Source organism: Dunckerocampus dactyliophorus, chromosome 10, assembly GCF_027744805.1.
Source record: "Dunckerocampus dactyliophorus isolate RoL2022-P2 chromosome 10, RoL_Ddac_1.1, whole genome shotgun sequence".
In the NCBI taxonomy this organism is placed as follows: Eukaryota; Metazoa; Chordata; class Actinopteri; order Syngnathiformes; family Syngnathidae; genus Dunckerocampus; species Dunckerocampus dactyliophorus.
This window is the reverse complement of record NC_072828.1, coordinates 7957104-7974617: the sequence shown is the minus strand read 5'-3', so window position 1 is coordinate 7974617 and position 17514 is coordinate 7957104. Positions and strand designations below refer to the sequence as shown.

The 17514-nt window shown below is 41.4% G+C and overlaps 1 long non-coding RNA gene across 2 annotated transcripts in view; it reads right to left on the bottom strand.

Moving 5' to 3' along the window:
- Positions 1 to 2624: 2624 nt before the first annotated feature.
- Positions 2625 to 17514, bottom strand: part of LOC129189261 (uncharacterized) — a 54194-nt gene continuing 39304 nt past the window's right edge. For both annotated transcript variants that reach the window (XR_008572773.1, XR_008572772.1), the window contains exons 3-4: positions 7334 to 7572; positions 2625 to 2677 (exon numbers count right to left, since the gene is read on the bottom strand). This is a non-coding gene — a long non-coding RNA (uncharacterized LOC129189261). The remainder of the gene's footprint in view (positions 2678 to 7333; positions 7573 to 17514) is intronic.

Here is a 17514-nt window from a genome sequence, read left to right as displayed (position 1 = left end):
GAATAATCCATGGCCTTACAAAATACCTCAAATCTGTGTTTTTGTGTACCTTCTTCAGACATGGTTTCCTTGGAAAGCTAAAACCAAAAACTATGTAGTGTTATACGTACTGTATCTATACTACTTTCTGCCGTCTAAAACCAGAACATTTTAATGCGGCATAAGGGTGTGGCTGCTACCACTGAAAAACAGAACGATCCGTCGACTCCCAACAAACACCCGAATCCCAGTCCAGGTACTCACCGACATAGAAGAATACAGATTAGCGCCCAACCTGTTTATCGGCGGGCCGATTAATCGGGCTGATTATGACGTATTACCGATGAATCAATATCGGTGTATATGTAACCGACTTATTACATTTTTCTGCTGCACTGAGATTCTGTCGCTCCCTTCCTGTGTGTCTCTCTGTGCTGATCCCTGCCCTCCCCTCACACACAAGCACAGTGAGGTGCAGCTCTGCCTGTCTCACTCACTAGACTGCAGTAAAGAATACGAGCGAAACGGCGGAAGAAACTGCATTTTTTTACACCATGGTAAGCTGTGACTTTGTAAAACAATATAACACTACACTTTAGTGCCACGCTGTCAGGGGCCGTCAAGGAGAACATTCTAGTTTTTTTCACGCAAGTTTTAGAGAGCGTATTACGTATTGTTTTAACGTCGTGCGAGTTGCAAATGTTAATTCATATGTCCACCATTATCTAAAACTATTAAACAGTGTTTTAAAGTGAAATAAAGACACAGTATATGCAGATATTCACAGTGTCCCACTTCATACTTCCATGCAGGACTTCCAGGGGCTCATACATTCACACGTTAATGTCTTCATCATTAAAATACTTTTGAAAATTTTCCAAGTAATGCATTTAGTTGTAATTTCAAAAATTCACCTGTATGTACTTCCCAATGCCCTAGAACACGTGTCAAACACGTGCCATGGACGGCTGAGACACTGCAGGTTTTCTCTCCAACCAGTTTCTCCAGCAGGTGATTTAATTGATGAGCTCCTTTCCTCAAATTGAAGGAGGTGTTGATCATTAAAATCACCTGCTTTAGTGACCAGCTGGAAAGAATACCTGCAGTGTCTCGGCCCTCTATGGCGCGAGTTTGACACCCCTGCAAGGACACAAGTGGCAATGTAAAACTAACCCCTAAAATTGTCAGGGGAGAGCTTCTGTACAACCTTTTGATCAAAAGTTCCAACAAATTTAACAATACGTGGGCCCAAAACACTTGAAGTACTTGTTATGCTTGACTTATGTTGTCTTAGAAATGGTTCTCAGTGTGATGCAGTACAGTTGTACAAGTACAATGATGACTATATTGTTAAATGAACACCTTAGTAAAGGTTGAAGTTTTGTATTGAATCCCATTGGTTGGTGTACCTCATGGCTTGGTTCCACATATGAGGAAGTAAACAAACACGTGTGTGTGTTGTATGTCACACGCCACTCGTCAAGCACTGATCCTGTGTGAACGTTTGCGTTCCAGGCAGATTGTGCGTCTGCCAATTTGTTAGGATGCAAGTAACAACCGCCTCGTGCCGAGATCGGCGTTGGCACCATCAGCGAGTGCTAGCGCGCGACGTGATCTCTTCCGAGGTGTTCTTTGTTCCCATGGAGATTGGTCAATTTTAGCACGATGACTGAGAACTTTAGCTGGCTTTGGCAGGGAGGCCGCGTCCCGGAGGAAGGCTCACGTAATTAAGCGTCCTCGCCAGGGCATGCGGGGCTAACAGCGGGGTTTGTTGTGAACACAGGTGCCGAAAGAGGGGGTTGTTAAATCATAATTTGCCACCCGAATAATCCCTCACTCCTTTCTCCGAGCAGTGGGAGAAAGGGAGTGTGAATAAACACGCTCATGGCTCTTTGTAGCTTACTTCTATCACAGCCAACAGAATACATATTGTTTAATGGAAAACATTGTTTGAGAGAGTGGTGTCTTCAGCTTCTGCTCTTCTGGGGAGACTTTCGAAAAGAATTCGGAGTTTGTCTGTGGACATTTTTGGCCTTTTGTGAGGTCAGAAGTCACTGATGTTGGACCTGTTCTAGTTCTTCCACAGCAAACTCCTGCAAGCCTGCCTTTACGATCGTACTTTTTGCACTAGGAACAGAAAAGGGTCTTCCCCAACGTGTTCCCACAAACATACAACTGTCCAACATGTATAGATGAAGGGTTAGGATTGAGGGACACCCAAGGATTCAAGTCCAACCTCTCATGTTTTTGTCATTGATTAGGAGCTGTGTCCCAATACTTTTGTCCTTATTGAAAGCCCCAGTTATCGTACAATTTGTTTTTGGGGAAATTTTCCAGTTTTTGTACACTGTCTTGGTTATCGTACATGGTAAGCGCCAACAAGAGTCAAAGTAAAGGTGATGTTAAATGTTCGTTTATCCATTTCATTTGCCATCGGGAATTCGTTAACATTGTTTGCCGTATGTAAAACTAAATTTTACTCTATAAAATGTATTTTTTGGCAATATTTTTGGGTGTCTGGAACGGATTGATTGGATTTACATTATTTCCGATGGTTAAAATTGCTTCAGTTTTCGTACTCTTCGGTTTTTGTCTGACCGGTTTGGAACAAATGAATAAGGAAAACCAAGGTACCATTGTATTTACCTTTGATTTCTCTCTTGTCACGTACGTTGACACGATGACCACCTACTGCAACCTATAGCAGGACAACAACATTTTTAAAACAACCACAATCGGTAAACAAAGCAAATGAAACCAGTGTAATATGCATGGCAGGCCACTAGTTGGCACTGTCAATTTGGAACAAAAAGCTACACACATGCACACCACTTGTCCTCTCACGTCTTATTGGAAATTGTTGCACACGCATGTCCACATTCTATATGTTTGCATTTTCAGGCTCTTTTCAAGTCTGTTGTCTTGCAAAAAAAAAACAGTTCATCCATTTTCAGGTAAAAAGAGTCTACAGCCCTTCAGAGTGATCGAAGGGGGACAAAAACGTGGCGTAGGCGTCTGACAGTCCAGATAGCACTCAGGAGCCATTATAACATAACAGAAGCCTTTAAAAGGAGCCCAGTCGACTCCATTTGTACACAGCAGAGCCCCCGCTGTTCCCCGTGCAGCCCATCCGTTGCCTTCAGGAGCACTTGTTAATGGACCTGCTTCACACCCCGCCTCAGAGGTGCACTGTGTCCTGAACAAAAGGCATCCAACAATGTCCTGCACGACGCGTGGCAACCCAGAGAGGGCCTCGGGGCCCATCAATGTGTCGCCGCCACCCGGTGGGCTTCAATCAGACGCCTGTGAGGAACCTGCAGCGGGTCCAGCACGGCACTCTCGGAGCAGACCGCGTCCAAAACTAGCCTAATGACTATGTGGGACGCATTAGCGAGGTTTGACGACACAAACAGACAGATCTCAACAGGATGCTCCTCAGAGTGTGTGTGTGTGTGTGTGTGGACAACACTCAACATGTCAACAGCAGGTGAGTTTTTAAAGATTCAGTCGAGCTTCACGGCAAGCCTGAGATGAGCACGCTGACCCTGACGAGCGACACGCATCTCAAGGCAAGAAGACATTTCCATGTGATGTATCATTCAAAGGAGCATAATGCCTTTCCGAGTGCATAATATTCAACCAGTGTGGGCGTCTCCTCTTTGATAGCAACTTCCTGGTGAGGAGCATCAATATTCACCATGGCGAGTGGAAAGAAGTTTGGAGGGTCTCGCAAACTGAATACAGGTGTGTCATCCACAGCCGTGATTCCCAGCAAATTGCAGTGGGTACGTGGAAACATTTCATTTCCAAGATAAGTAAATATTCTCAGTCATTTCATATAAAGCCAGACGGTAAATGGAACGTGTATGCTACAACTAGTTTCCCCAGGGAGACAATAACCTGTGGCACACCTGCGCCAAAATCATAACAGTTGTGTTACATTCTACTTTTGGAGAATTATCAACATGTCTGAGAGGGGGTACTGATGCTATGACAAAAAGGCTCTGGGGGTATACAAGACAAAAATGGTTGGGAAACGCTGATCTGCAGCGTACCAGGTAATCTAATTAATGACTATTTGAAATATCACATCGGTGTTACCATTAATGACAATAAAATGTGGTGCGTTATTATGCACTACAGTATATAAGTGATGAAAGAGTTGGCCGCAGAGCCAATTTCAGTGGGTCGTGGGTGTTCATGGGCGACTTTGTCAAGCTTGAGTGGGAGGGGGGAAGGATCTGGAGAGTGGGGTTAATGTGCCGTCCGACACACAGCTGCAGATATCTGTTGGAGAAGTCCGCATCATTGAGAGAGAAAAAGAGAGACAGCATCTCACAGCCGCAGCTCACGTTGTGTTGAGCGGGGGAATTCCACCCACATTGAAGACTGCCCATTTTGAAAGGTAGCACGTGACTGTTGCCAAAAGTCCCTTTCATTGAAAGATATTTCAGAAGTTTAAATTTAAAATTTGGGATGCCGCTTGTCATTGAAGGGTGGTGGTGAGGCCCGCAACCAAAGCAGTTGAGAACCACTGCACTATGTCAGCCATCTGGTTGTCACTTCAGTCGATATTGTTAATTACTACTATACAGGAAGCTAAATAGCTAGTTAATGAATGATGGTTGCTCGCTACATAGCGGAAGTGGAGGGACTAACTCGAGTGGTTGCAATTCACACTGAACAAGGAGAACAGCAGAGGGAGAGGATAAATATTGTGATCATCATTTTTAGTAAGTGCCAAAGGCGGAATGATACAGTACAGAGCAAACGGACTAGTTTGTTACGTGCAAAATTGCACAGTGTACGAAAGCTGGGGCTAACCTTTGGCAAAAAAAAAAAAAAAAATCTTACAAAATGCGAGCTTTGATGGTGATTAATTTGGAGCATGTCAAAATTTGTGCCGACAGCCATGCAGAAAGCGTAGGATGAATTAAGCTCTGCTTCTTGCTACTCCTTTTCAGACATGTTTAATCATATAAGTGCAAACATGTGATGTACTTTAATGTAGCTTTGTAGCGCGTGTTCCAAATAAACTAAACCATTAGCATTACGTGTACAGAATACTATATGCGTAGTAGATACTGTGTAAAACTACATGGGGGCTCTAATGTATGACATCATACGAGACATCTATTTATGTTTGTCTAAGTGCACTTTGACAAGTAATATGTGTGTGGGCAACCTGCTGGAGTTAAACACCCAAAGACTTATTAGCAGCCGCCGTGTTTCCTGTGATAGGCCTCACAGATGTGTAAGGCGTGCGTGTTGGCGAGCGCTCTCTCGCGAGGCGGCGCTTGTGAAAATAGGCCCCCCGAAGACACGGGATTGTGTTAAATTTCTTCCCAGACGCCGCGTTCAAACGGGAGCGCTCGCGCGGTGAGGAGAGCAGGTGGAAGCAGAGTTGAAGGCACGCTGGGAGTCACAGTTGTGCTTCATAATATAATTACTGCATCCCAGGCCACGCTTTGCTCCTCAGACAATATCGCTCTTTGTGCCGCTTTAAATGAAATGAACATCAAGCTGCCGAGATGATATCGTTTGGATCGTCTTTGGAGTTGATGTACTCTTTCCTGTGTGGCTTCTAACGATTCCTCCTCCAGCTGCTGATGTGTCTTCTTGATCATCTACGTAAAATTGCATGACACCATTACATGTTGGTGCAGCGTAAGACAGTCCAAACCTTTTTCACATTCAAACATCCACATCTTAGCTGTAAATTCGTGTACTATCTAACAATATTTAATTGACAATGACTTCATTTAAATGTACAATATACTGAAGGCCAATAAAAACAAAAGACCTGAAAATGGCCCCTGCACCGCACGTTGGTCCCCCTTGTAAGGAAACCATGAATGCAACAAAGGCCGTAAACCAAGTACAAGACCACGGATGACTTCTCTCTTCCTGTTTTTGACCAGTCTCTGTCCCCCAATAAACACTGCAATATGTCTAGCCCTGCCCCCTCATGACCGTGTTTGGTAGCCCAGCATTTGAGTACTTACTAAAAGTTCCACATCAGTTCTTTTGGTACCTTTTCTTGACAATGGAAACACAATAAATGAAATAAACCTGTGATACCAGATGCTCATGAGCACGTTTTCGCCAGTTAAGTATGACTATTTGCTCAATAATAATAATAATAATAATAATATCTCATCTTTTTCTATCAACTATTATATATAATATATATTTACATTATTATATATAATCAATTTGACAATGTAAAATATATTAAATAGTCATATTATTACACATTAAATATATATGAATTGTTACTATTATAAAATATCGTTAAAAATATTAATAGATCATTATATAATATTTACATTAGTATTGTATATTATTATATTATTGTTAATAATAACATGATAGTAATATTAATCATAACTAGTTATTATTAGTTTAATTAGAGTGATTAATTAAACACTGTTGGTTTATGAGATGAATAGCTCCTTTTTGTATACTAAACCTAATGTGTCTTTATTTATTATTATTACTTCTATTCTTAATATTCTTATTATTTTGTCTTTCTGCTGGCCCAGGAATGCCTCTGTGGAATTGGAAGAGGTGGTAAGAGACCAGGAAGTCTCCTGCCCCCATGGCCCAGACCCGGATAAGCGGCAGAAAAAGGATGGATGGATGGTATTGTTGTTGTTATTATTATTATTATTATTATTATTACTTTGGCACCTTTTAAAATCGTATGCTGAACCAAACAATTTTGACAATTTTGCTTATAGCAGGACAGCAGACAGTTTTGCCTGTTGGAGCTAAAAAAAATCCTGCAAACTGTGCATTTAAAATGTATACTTTTAAATACTTACATAATAGTCACTGGTACCTGACAGGGGCAGTTTGTAGGTAGGGGGCGCTGGTGTTCTGCCTCCTGTCATGTGCGCAGAAAAGAAACGCCACATTGGCACACGTACTAAAGGTGTTTTTGTTATGTTGGCGACCTTATTTGGAGGTCACCTACCTCAGTTTTGACCGAAAGAGTTCAAGTTTGAGGGGTTAGCAAAAGTGTAATTCACCAAAGTCACCACTAGGGAGAGCAAGTCCACTGATTGTGTGTTGGAATGCAGGGAAAGGTCCAGATGTCCTGTGGACTACATGATGGTCGTCTACCTCGGTGTATGTCTCGTGATGGTCGACGCTGACTATAATATTAGACAGTGTACCTAATGTAAGGTCTGTGGATGGATAAGTGCATTTCTATTTGGTTCATGTAGTTGGTACAAGTTAGACTGCAGAATGCATTGGAGTGTGTAGTGTGTAGTGTGTGTGTGTGTGTGTGTGTGTGTGCAGTGTTCTATTTTAAAGCTTGATAGCCACATCTGGGTCTGCTACTTACCAGTGGCACAGGGGCCTCACCCTGCAGTTGATCCTGGCCAGTATTTAAAGCAGCGATCAAAGCTGTACAAACCAATTGTCATCACACTTCTCCGCGGGGAATTGTGAAGTACATTAATGCTCCTTCTTTGGGAAATAATTGTGCCACTCTGTGACTTCATTATGGTCTCCTGGCTCTTTCAAAAGATGTTCTCTCTGGAGGTTGAAAGCCACATCGCTGGCAGACAGCATCCCAGGGGGCTGAATGAATAAAAAAAGAGAGATTATAATGAGATTGAGTTAGCCATGACCACAATCGGGCTTTTCATTATTCCGCTGGCTGGAGAGAGAGGGAGAGAGGGAGGGAGAGAGGGGAGCCAAGGATTGATGGAAAAAAGGCCGACATGAAAAAATGTGTTGTTGCCAGAGCCTCACTCGCCATCTGCTGCGGGGGTCCAATGCTAGGCCGCTGCTATGAAAGCAACCCGGTCCCTCCGGAGGACGTGCCATTAAAAGTGCAAACCAATAAACATAAAAGACAAGGAACACTTGATATGGACAAGCTGTAATAAATCTGCTGTTAGCCGCTCAGCTACATCTCCTAGCATCACACGGCCTCATGAAAAGGTTACAGGGCAAAAAAAAAAAAAGATTTTACACTCGTCTAACCATAAGACTATATGAGAACAACGTAATTTCACTAATTTGTTACTGGTATCATATTGACTGAAACTGAATAATAATCATGATGAATTTAGTATGAGTAATTAGTATTAAGTACGTCAGTGGGTCACCATTCATTACATCATTGAATTTGCTGGCCAAATACACATAAACTACAACATATTTATAATATAACACACAGAAAAAACACATTTTGTGGTTACACTTGGTAGAAGTTTGCAGTGTAAGAGTGTAACTTTGCTGGCTTTTGGACATGTTTGTCCATCATCATGTTAAAGAGCAGCACCACATCTTGCTGGAGGGGTGGACCATGGCTAAAGCAGCTACATTTTGGACATACTGTCTGTGCAGTCACATGACCAGCAAGCACATCATAACAAAATAAAAGTTGAATCTGCTCCCCAGAGTGCCCAACCGTGGGCAAGTTTTTGCACCAAAAAAAAAAAAAAATTTAGAAGCGATCACGCTTCACGAAAATCATTAGGTACACAGTAAGGGTGAAGTCCAGAATCAAGTCGTAAAGTAATGTTATTTTACCATTATTAGAGCCCTCAAGACGTGAAATAACACCCCTATAGCCACACTTGTATTACACAATATAGTAGATAGTCCCGATCTTAAGTGGAAAAAATTGCAAGGATTCGAAAAAAGTTGTAAAGCTTTGATTAAAAAAATTGTTGTCCAGAGAAAAAATTAGTGAAGTCTTGAGAAAAAAAAATGTGATAAAACAATCAGAATGCAAAAAGTTGCAGTGTTGCGATAAAATAATGCAAATAGTTTTACATGAAAAAGTTGCAATGTTCCAGGAATCCTACATGGAAAAAAAAAATATCTTTCGAGAAAAGTAAAAAAAAAATCATTTCTGAGGGAAAAGCTGTAATGTTGCTTGAACAACGACGTAACATGGCGAGAGGGAAAAAAAAAAGGAAAAAAGTCACAAACTTAGAAGAATAATGTTGGATTTTTCAGAAAATAATGGTAATGTAACAATAAAGGCAATAAAAAATAATACAAGTCCTAACTGAATGAGAGTGAAGTCGTGTCACATCCTGAAATTGTTTTGTTCACGGCCGGATCAGGAAAACGTGGGTTGGAATCTCCGCTTGGGCATCTCTGTGTGGAGTTTGCATGTTCTCCCCATGCGTGGGTTTTCTCCGGGTACTCCTAATTAGGATAAGCGGCATCGAAAATTGGATGGATGGAGGGTTTTGTTCACTCCTCAAACTAAATGTTTCACTAAAATATTTAAGCGTAATTGTTGTGTTTATGTTTGTGTGACATCTTTGTTAAAATTTAAGTTTTGTTAAAATCGTGATCTATTTTGAATCATTCCGACTTTATTCTTGTTTCTTTCCTTTAGAGTGTGACGGTAGAAACAGTCGGAAGTCAGGTATTCATACTGTAGTTTAATGAGTGGCGTTAAAAGAACCAAGATTGCAGTAATGCTGCTTGTTTTTAAACACGAGTGGTCCAGTATGTGGGTTGGTGTCAGCACACCATTGATCACGACCCGTCCTTTGGCCTGTTGTTGACAAGTGCCACACACTATAAAAATCAATAGCTTTCCATTATATGCTTGTGCGGTGTCACTGGCCTGTCAATGATGGCGTTACAGTGCCACTACAGGGGTGACACCGGGCCGCACCCCGTGGCCGCCATGACACCGGGGGAACATGCTGACAGGCGGCGGGAACAAGTCGCAACACGCATTTGCACTTCAAGCACACGTCCGAGGAGGGAGAGGAGGCGGCACATGACCGGGAGGTGGGGGCGCAGGGGGGGCTAAAGCTACTGTCTGACTGACTGCTTTTATCCTGACATCAATTATTCACTTCCACGCGGCTTGAGGAGAGTCAGCGGCCGTGATTGTTGCAAAAAAAAAAAAAAAAGATGGGGGGGCGATGTTGGGGGAGCACGAGGTGGGGTCCACTATGGGCCGCCCGCCTCGTGGTCAACACCCCTGCTGGCCGATCCATCAAACATACCGCAAGCTCGCAAATGAGCATTTGGGGTCGCCCTGATGAGCGAGCGTCTATTGACAGACCAAGGAAGACGTCATGAAATCTATTTATTTTGACAAGGATCAAATGTGCTTCACGCCAACCTCTTGGCCTCCCCCCCAAAAACTATTGTTCTCTTGCTGTCACAACCATTTATTTTTGTTTGTGTGCATTTAATGATCTGCTGTCTCATGACTCACACCAGGATTTCATCTTTTATTCTCTTATTGGACAGCTCCAGTAGCAGGGAAGTGTATTTATTTCAATATCTACACTTTATCGCACACTATTATTCCCCCCACCAAAAGACCCTGGGGCATCTCAGAAAATACTGTATACTTTCCTAGTTGTGCTTTCTTCTTCTTAAATATAGTAGGATACAGGATATAGCGGATTTTGGAAGTGAAAACAGCCAAGAAATTATTCAATAATATATTTTAAAAAAACAATAAAATGTATGGGTTTGCTTTCTGACATAAAAATTGAGACAATGATAGATGATAAAATGTTAGTACGTATAAAATGTTTAAGCCAAAATATATACTGATATAAATATTAAATATACTGTATAAAATCAGTCATTTAACTGAAAAATACATTGTAGGAATTAAACTAACAAATATAATATGATTTACAAGTTATAGAAAAATAATGATATGACTAAACATTTATATAATAATGACAATTACACAGCTAATTAAAAGGTAAATAAATACAAAAATATTTAACAATACAATTCAAATATAAAAATAACCTAATCCCATAATTCCACTGATGTTTTTTTTTTTTTAAAGTCAATCAAAAATATAGAAAATCAATACTTTCACTAAAAAATAAATTGTTGGGGGAATCTTAAAAATATGTTAGTTGAAGAAAAATAATAATATGACTAAAAATGATAAAATAACATAAGCCACAACTCACTGAATAAGTACGTATGTGGGAAAAACACCCATCACATGGCACAAGTTCACTTTTGAGTGATCAAGCTTTGATCACTTTTGCTTGCAGTGGCGCTCCAAATGTGTCTAATTGGAAGGGCATCTCTTGTGTAAGACCCCCTTCAGGCCACCCGCCACATTTTTTATTGGATTTAGGTCTGGGCTTTGGCTGCTATGCTCTAAAATGTATTTATCATTAAGGCATCCTTGTTGTTTTGGCCACATTTTAATGCAGAATGTGTTTGTTTTCTTCCCCCACTGTGCTATAACCTTTCCGCCTTCCCCGTGTATATTTCCTCTAGTGTGCAGTCAGTGGAGGCCGTAATGACTTGGGAATTCAGGTTAATATGTTGACAAGGTTTAACAACAGCGGGTCATGTCGCACAACACGCATGGCTGCCTGTGTTCACTTGAGCAGCTGACAGGTTCTAATCACGCTGCCCTGCAGGCAGGACCTTTTTTTTTTAATCAGCGACCAGCCAGACGCTTCAAATTACAACATGATTACAGTCAAAGTTGCTCTAATTGTTTCGGCTAATTGGGATGACACGGCTCGCTTACATGAGCTGCTGTCACACACACATACGCATACACACACACACACATACGCACACACTCCGTTTCTATTGAGGAAAGCGAAGGTGGTGTAACCCCTTCATTGGGTACACAGCCTAATGAGACTAATATAATGTTCACTTTTGATTGACACTCTCAGACAGGTATTTAACAATATGTTTATTATTGTGCTTGTGCAATTGCACCGTATTGATATTTTTATGACTTAGCGACATGAAAAGCTCAAAATATTAGAAATAGTGTGATGCAGTACACATGCAGAATGCTGCAAGCTACGAGCACAATAATAAGCATGTTGAAATAAAAAGCAATTATCCTTGTCGTACATGATGACAAATTGGCACCAAATTACATAAAAGTTTTTTTTTAAATGTGCAGGTCATAAATTTGCTTCAGAACGTGTCAATTTGTCACATGTGTATACTTAAAACACGTATATTTTTATTGGTATATGCAAAGTTTAATAGTGTAATATGTATTAAATAATATGAGTTGTCATGGGAAACGCATTAAAACGCATTCAAAACAATAACCGCCATGTTTATTTCTTCCATCATGGCTGTGAGCTACGTGTCACTGACAGTAAGGACATAAATAACGGGACGAACAAGAGGAAGTCCACTCGTGGCGTCCTCAGGCTACATATGTGCTTGTTTGGCTATTAATGAGAGTGGGCGGCTGTTGTAGGTGCACGTGATGCGAGCTGGTCAGGGAGCAGCTGGCCTGCATCCCGCGGGCACGCGCTGACCTCTTTTAATGCCGACATCATCGCAGTGGACGCTTGACGAAACGAGAAGGATAACGCGTCGGGAATGGTCACTCAGGAATGACGGCGGAACCTCAAAATCAAACAAACTGTCATGGGAGGCCGTGGAACACGGCGAGTATTTTAGGATCCCAAATGCAGACAAGGGAGGCAGAAAGTACAAAAGAACAATTTAATATACAAAAGAGTCCAAAGCAAAAATACAAAGTACAAATAAGGAAAATCCAACAAGGTAAGAGTCAATAACAAAAAACACTAACAGCAAAAGGCTGTTAGGATAAAACTAGAAATAACAAAAATACACTGCAGGCAAACCTTGCAGGAGAAGATCACAAAAAGGGTTAGCAGGTAGGTACAGGTAAGCGGGGAGCCAGAGAGCAGGGTAAGGAGCAGGGAGCCGGGCAAAGCGGTACAGGGAGCAGGTTGTCAAGGAGTCAAGGAGTACAATCTGGCACCGGTCTGGAGTTTGGCTGGAGCTTAAGTAGGCCGGTGGTAATGAGCTGCAGGTGTGTGTAATTAGGGCTGGGTCATGTTCAGGGATGTGCTGCAACAAATAAACGACAGAGGGCAGCAGAGCAGAACACAGAACATGACACAAACTTTGGAACAATTTGAAGTCCAAACGAAAAATTGCCTGAAAAGTCAAACAAAACTTGGCGTTCAAATGCATGAACCTTTTTTCTTTTTTTATGTACCAGTGATGATAAAGAGTGATGATAAAAAGTGTGACGCTAACCACAGAACAGGGAAAAACAGGAAAAACTTACTACAGCAGGAAAATAGCATGGCTGCTCAATATGCGCACAACAAGTCATTAAATATCAATTACATGCTGAAATAAATATAACCAAGCACATGCTCACATGACATACGCTTGTTATACAATGCAATTCAATAGGATTTAGTGTCATTGAATGAACAAGGAAACTGGATGCAATCCTTATTAGAGCTCCATTCAAAATGAATATACAGTAGACGCCCCTACAACGTAAATAATCTGTTCCAAGAACCTTTATGTTACAGGGATTTTATGTTATACGAAGTGTAAAATACATGTAAATAGCCTAATCCCTTCCAAGATCTTCCCAAACTCACACCTTTGGGCCTTCAAAATATTCAAAGTCCACCAAATATGGTGGGAAAATATAAGAAAACGTTAGCATAAACATAGTAGAGTAACGTTCCAATATAAAATAAGGTAAATAAGGTATAATGGTCGATGGGGAACGGCCGTATAGTCTAGCAACATCACTTCATTTCATACCACCGTCATGCGTCTGGATCATTTCCTGCTTTGTTTCCATCGACAACTTTTCCCTTTTTTTCTTACCACTTACACTTGGTTTAGGACCCATGATTACGCTAATTTTAACACAAAGAAAAGTAAACAAATTAAGAAGAGATTTCAATGCGTGCAAACTAGTTTAAGTAAGGGCGACTACGATGAGGAAGGGCGCTCACACACAAACATGGATGCACTGGATAAGTCAGCCAATGAGATAAGAGCGTAGGCGGTGCCCCGATCATCAGCCAATGAGAGCAGGAAGCGTCAGAATTTGTGGATAACTTCCTGCTTCTTTTCGATCGACAACTTTTCCCTTTTTTCTTATCCCTTACACTTGGTTTAGGGTCCATGACTACGGTCATTTTAACACAAAGAAAAGTAATGAAATTAAGAAGAGATTTCAATGCGTGCAAACTAGTTTAAGTAAGGGCGACTACGATGAGGAAGGGCGCTCACACACAAACATGGATGCACTGGATAAGTCAGCCAATGAGATAAGAGCGTAGGCGGTGCCCCGATCATCAGCCAATGAGAGCAGGAAGCGTCAGAATTTGTGGATAACTTCCTGCTTCTTTTCGATTGACAACTTTTCCCTTTTTTCTTATCCCTTACACTTGGTTTAGGGTCCATGACTACGGTCATTTTAACACAAAGAAAAGTAATGAAATTAAGAAGAGATTTCAATGCGTGCAAACTAGTTTAAGTAAGGGCGACTACGATGAGGAAGGGCGCTCACACACAAACATGGATGCACTGGATAAGTCAGCCAATGAGATAAGAGCGTAGGCGGTGCCCCGATCATCAGCCAATGAGAGCAGGAAGCGTCAGAATTTGTGGATAACTTCCTGCTTCTTTTCGATTGACAACTTTTCCCTTTTTTCTTATCCCTTACACTTGGTTTAGGGTCCATGACTACGGTCATTTTAACACAAAGAAAAGTAATGAAATTAAGAAGAGATTTCAATGCGTGCAAACTAGTTTAAGTAAGGGCGACTACGATGAGGAAGGGAGCTCACATACAAACATGGACGCACTGGATAAGTCAGCCAATGAGATAAGAGTGTAGGCGGTGCCCCGATAATCAGCCAATGAGATGAGAGCGTAGGCGGTGCCCCGATAATCAGCTAATGAGAGCGTGAAGCCAGAAGGCGTCACCAAGTGTAAATTCTTTATGTTCAGTAGAATTTACGTAAAAGGAGGTTTACGTTATGCGAGGTACGACTGTACCTAAAAAACAAAGTACTGACAAAAACACCTACAAAAGGCCACACACACACACAGACATTCTGTTTTTGGTATTAAACATGGGCTTAATATTGCACCAAGCACATACAGTACATGTTTTTAAGTACATTAAATGCAGTTAGAGCTTTTAAATGAAAGCTCTTTTACCTCCAGTCCATTTCCTTCGACACTTACAGTTATATATACCGTTATATATATAAACCGCCCATTTTTTCTTAAACTTTGAACCCTGTGGCTTATACTGTACAGTGGTGCGGGTAAATTATGGCTAAATTCTAATCTCGTAACATCTCCTTTACTTCAGAAATACTACTAATTGTTTAAATACTGTGCCGCTCGCGAGTCAGTGAGGAAACGACAGCTGTTTCTTTGGCAGGAGCCAATCACGAGCTATCAGTGCACTCATGGCAGGCTTGTCAACCCACTGGAAATCGCAGGAGGTCAGAGACTCTAAATTGTCCATAGGTATGAATGTGAGAGTGAATGGTTGTTTGTCTATATGTGCCATTGGCTGGCGACCAGTCCAGGGTGTACCCCGCCTCTCGCCCAAAGTCAGCTGGGATAGGCTCCAGCATACCCACGACCCCAGTGAGGATAAGCGGCATAGAAGATGGATGGATGGATAATTGGTTCCGGACCCAACTGTGATAAGTGAATTTCCGTGAAGTGGGATTCCTTACAGTATTTAGAAATGGAATATTTTTGTAGTTAGAGCATAGAAAACCTGTTTACAATCTTGTAAACACTGTTTTTAACATTATTAGAGCCCTCTAGGCATGGAATAACACCTCTATAATCACCTTTAACTTGTCTTACCCAATATAGTAGATATAATCCGAGTTTATAATCATTTAAGACTTAAATTAAGACTTATGTGTGTGTGTTGTTGTAAATGTGTTCCTGTGCTGGGGGAGTTCAGTGGAAGCTGGACAGGAAGTGATGTCGAGGGTTGAAAGTTGAGTTTTAGCTTGGCATGGGTTACGGCCGCAACACACGTTAGGGATTTTTGTGCCTGTTATGAGATCATTGTTTTGACAATTTTTTCTAATCAATGAATATTTATTGTCCACAGAAACAAGTTGTCTTTTGTGTATTTTATCATCGAAGCTTCGAGTCACCACCGAACAGAGGGCAGGCCATCCAACAGCACCGTCTCTTCAGACGTGTGAGGAACAAAGACACAAAACAGGCATATATCAGTGGAAGTCGGCACTCCTACTATGAAACGAAGCCAGTTGTGACATCGCGTGGACCCGCTGACCTGAACACATCTAGCTGGTGGAAAGAAGCAGTGAGAGGTGGAAAGTTCACACAAAAATAATTGCATCAAACCCAAGTTAAAGTTCATACAATGGAAATATTGGAATGGAATATAATTTTGCCAGTACATCATTCAAACCCTGTTGTTCCAACAATCAAGTCTGGTGCTTGTGTGTCTCACCAAACATTACAGTAACATCACTGACACCTAGTGGCCAGTGTAGAATACTACTTATCAACACAATGTCTATGAATGCGTCTTCTGAATGCTTTATATTTGCATTTTAGTTCATATAGCTATTTTTATGCTTGAAAATGTTTAATTTAGGGAAAAAATACTTAAATTTTGCTTAATTATGCATATTTTTGACAATTAATAGGCCGTATTCAATCACAAAAGAGCACTATTTATTAATTAATATATTTTGGAAAAACCGTGATAGAGTGAAGCAGCGAAATTTGACAAGCGAAGTGGCGAGGCACGACTGTTAACTATTTACTTTCAAAAGCCTCTGACAGTTACAAGTGACTAATATACTACTGTATGTACACAACAAATAATGTGACCCGTCCTAAAAAATGTTTTTGTCCATCTCTCATGTCATCTCCCACCAATCGGAAGATGGTGTCATGTTTCGTTACATGTTTACTTTCGCTTTGAAAGCAGCTGCCATGCTGCGCCCAAAGAGCTTACAATTGAGAAATATCGCGACAAAATCAGGGAGCAATCAGGTTTGACTTAACCGATTTTCACCATTTAAAGACTCGCACGCAGTTTAAAGTCTGCAATTTTGCAGCCCAACATCAGGGTCTCCTCGACGTTAACTTCTTTTTACACTTGTGTTGCATTTGAGAAGGTTAAAACAAACTCCCTCTCCAGTTAATAAAGCTCGGAAAAGCTATTCCCTTTCCATTAATTCCAATGGGCTTGAAATGAGAACAACTTGGAAGTCAACCAGTGCCAGTGTTGCACGTTGGACGTTCTGATGCACGGTGCTTGTTTTCAGTCGTGCATGTGGTGCTGAGAGTCACCAGCTGGAGGCTGCTGCTCTTTTCAAGATAGCTTCTACACCACACAATTACGTGTCGTGATCGCTTCTAATCGATCGTTCAAGGACGAGGAGCCGGCGCAGAATAACAAAATCAAGCAGTTTTAATTGTGTCAGTGTGCGCGTGTGTAACGACGCAAAGATTTGTGGCAAAGTGACAGATGAAAGGCTAGCAGGAAGTGCAGCAAACAGGCAACAAGCGTCGCTACAAAGACACGCATGCACCTTTGAGAGCATCGTTTGTTTTATTGCGCCGTTCCCCGCCTTGTGTCTGCTGTCTGTTTGCGGCGGAATAAGGCAGGCAGGGGAACCTGGAAGGGGGGTTACAAGGGAACATGGCCTGTTTAAGAAGCAAACATGCAGATGAGATGGCAGCGTGACAAGACTTCATGTCTCC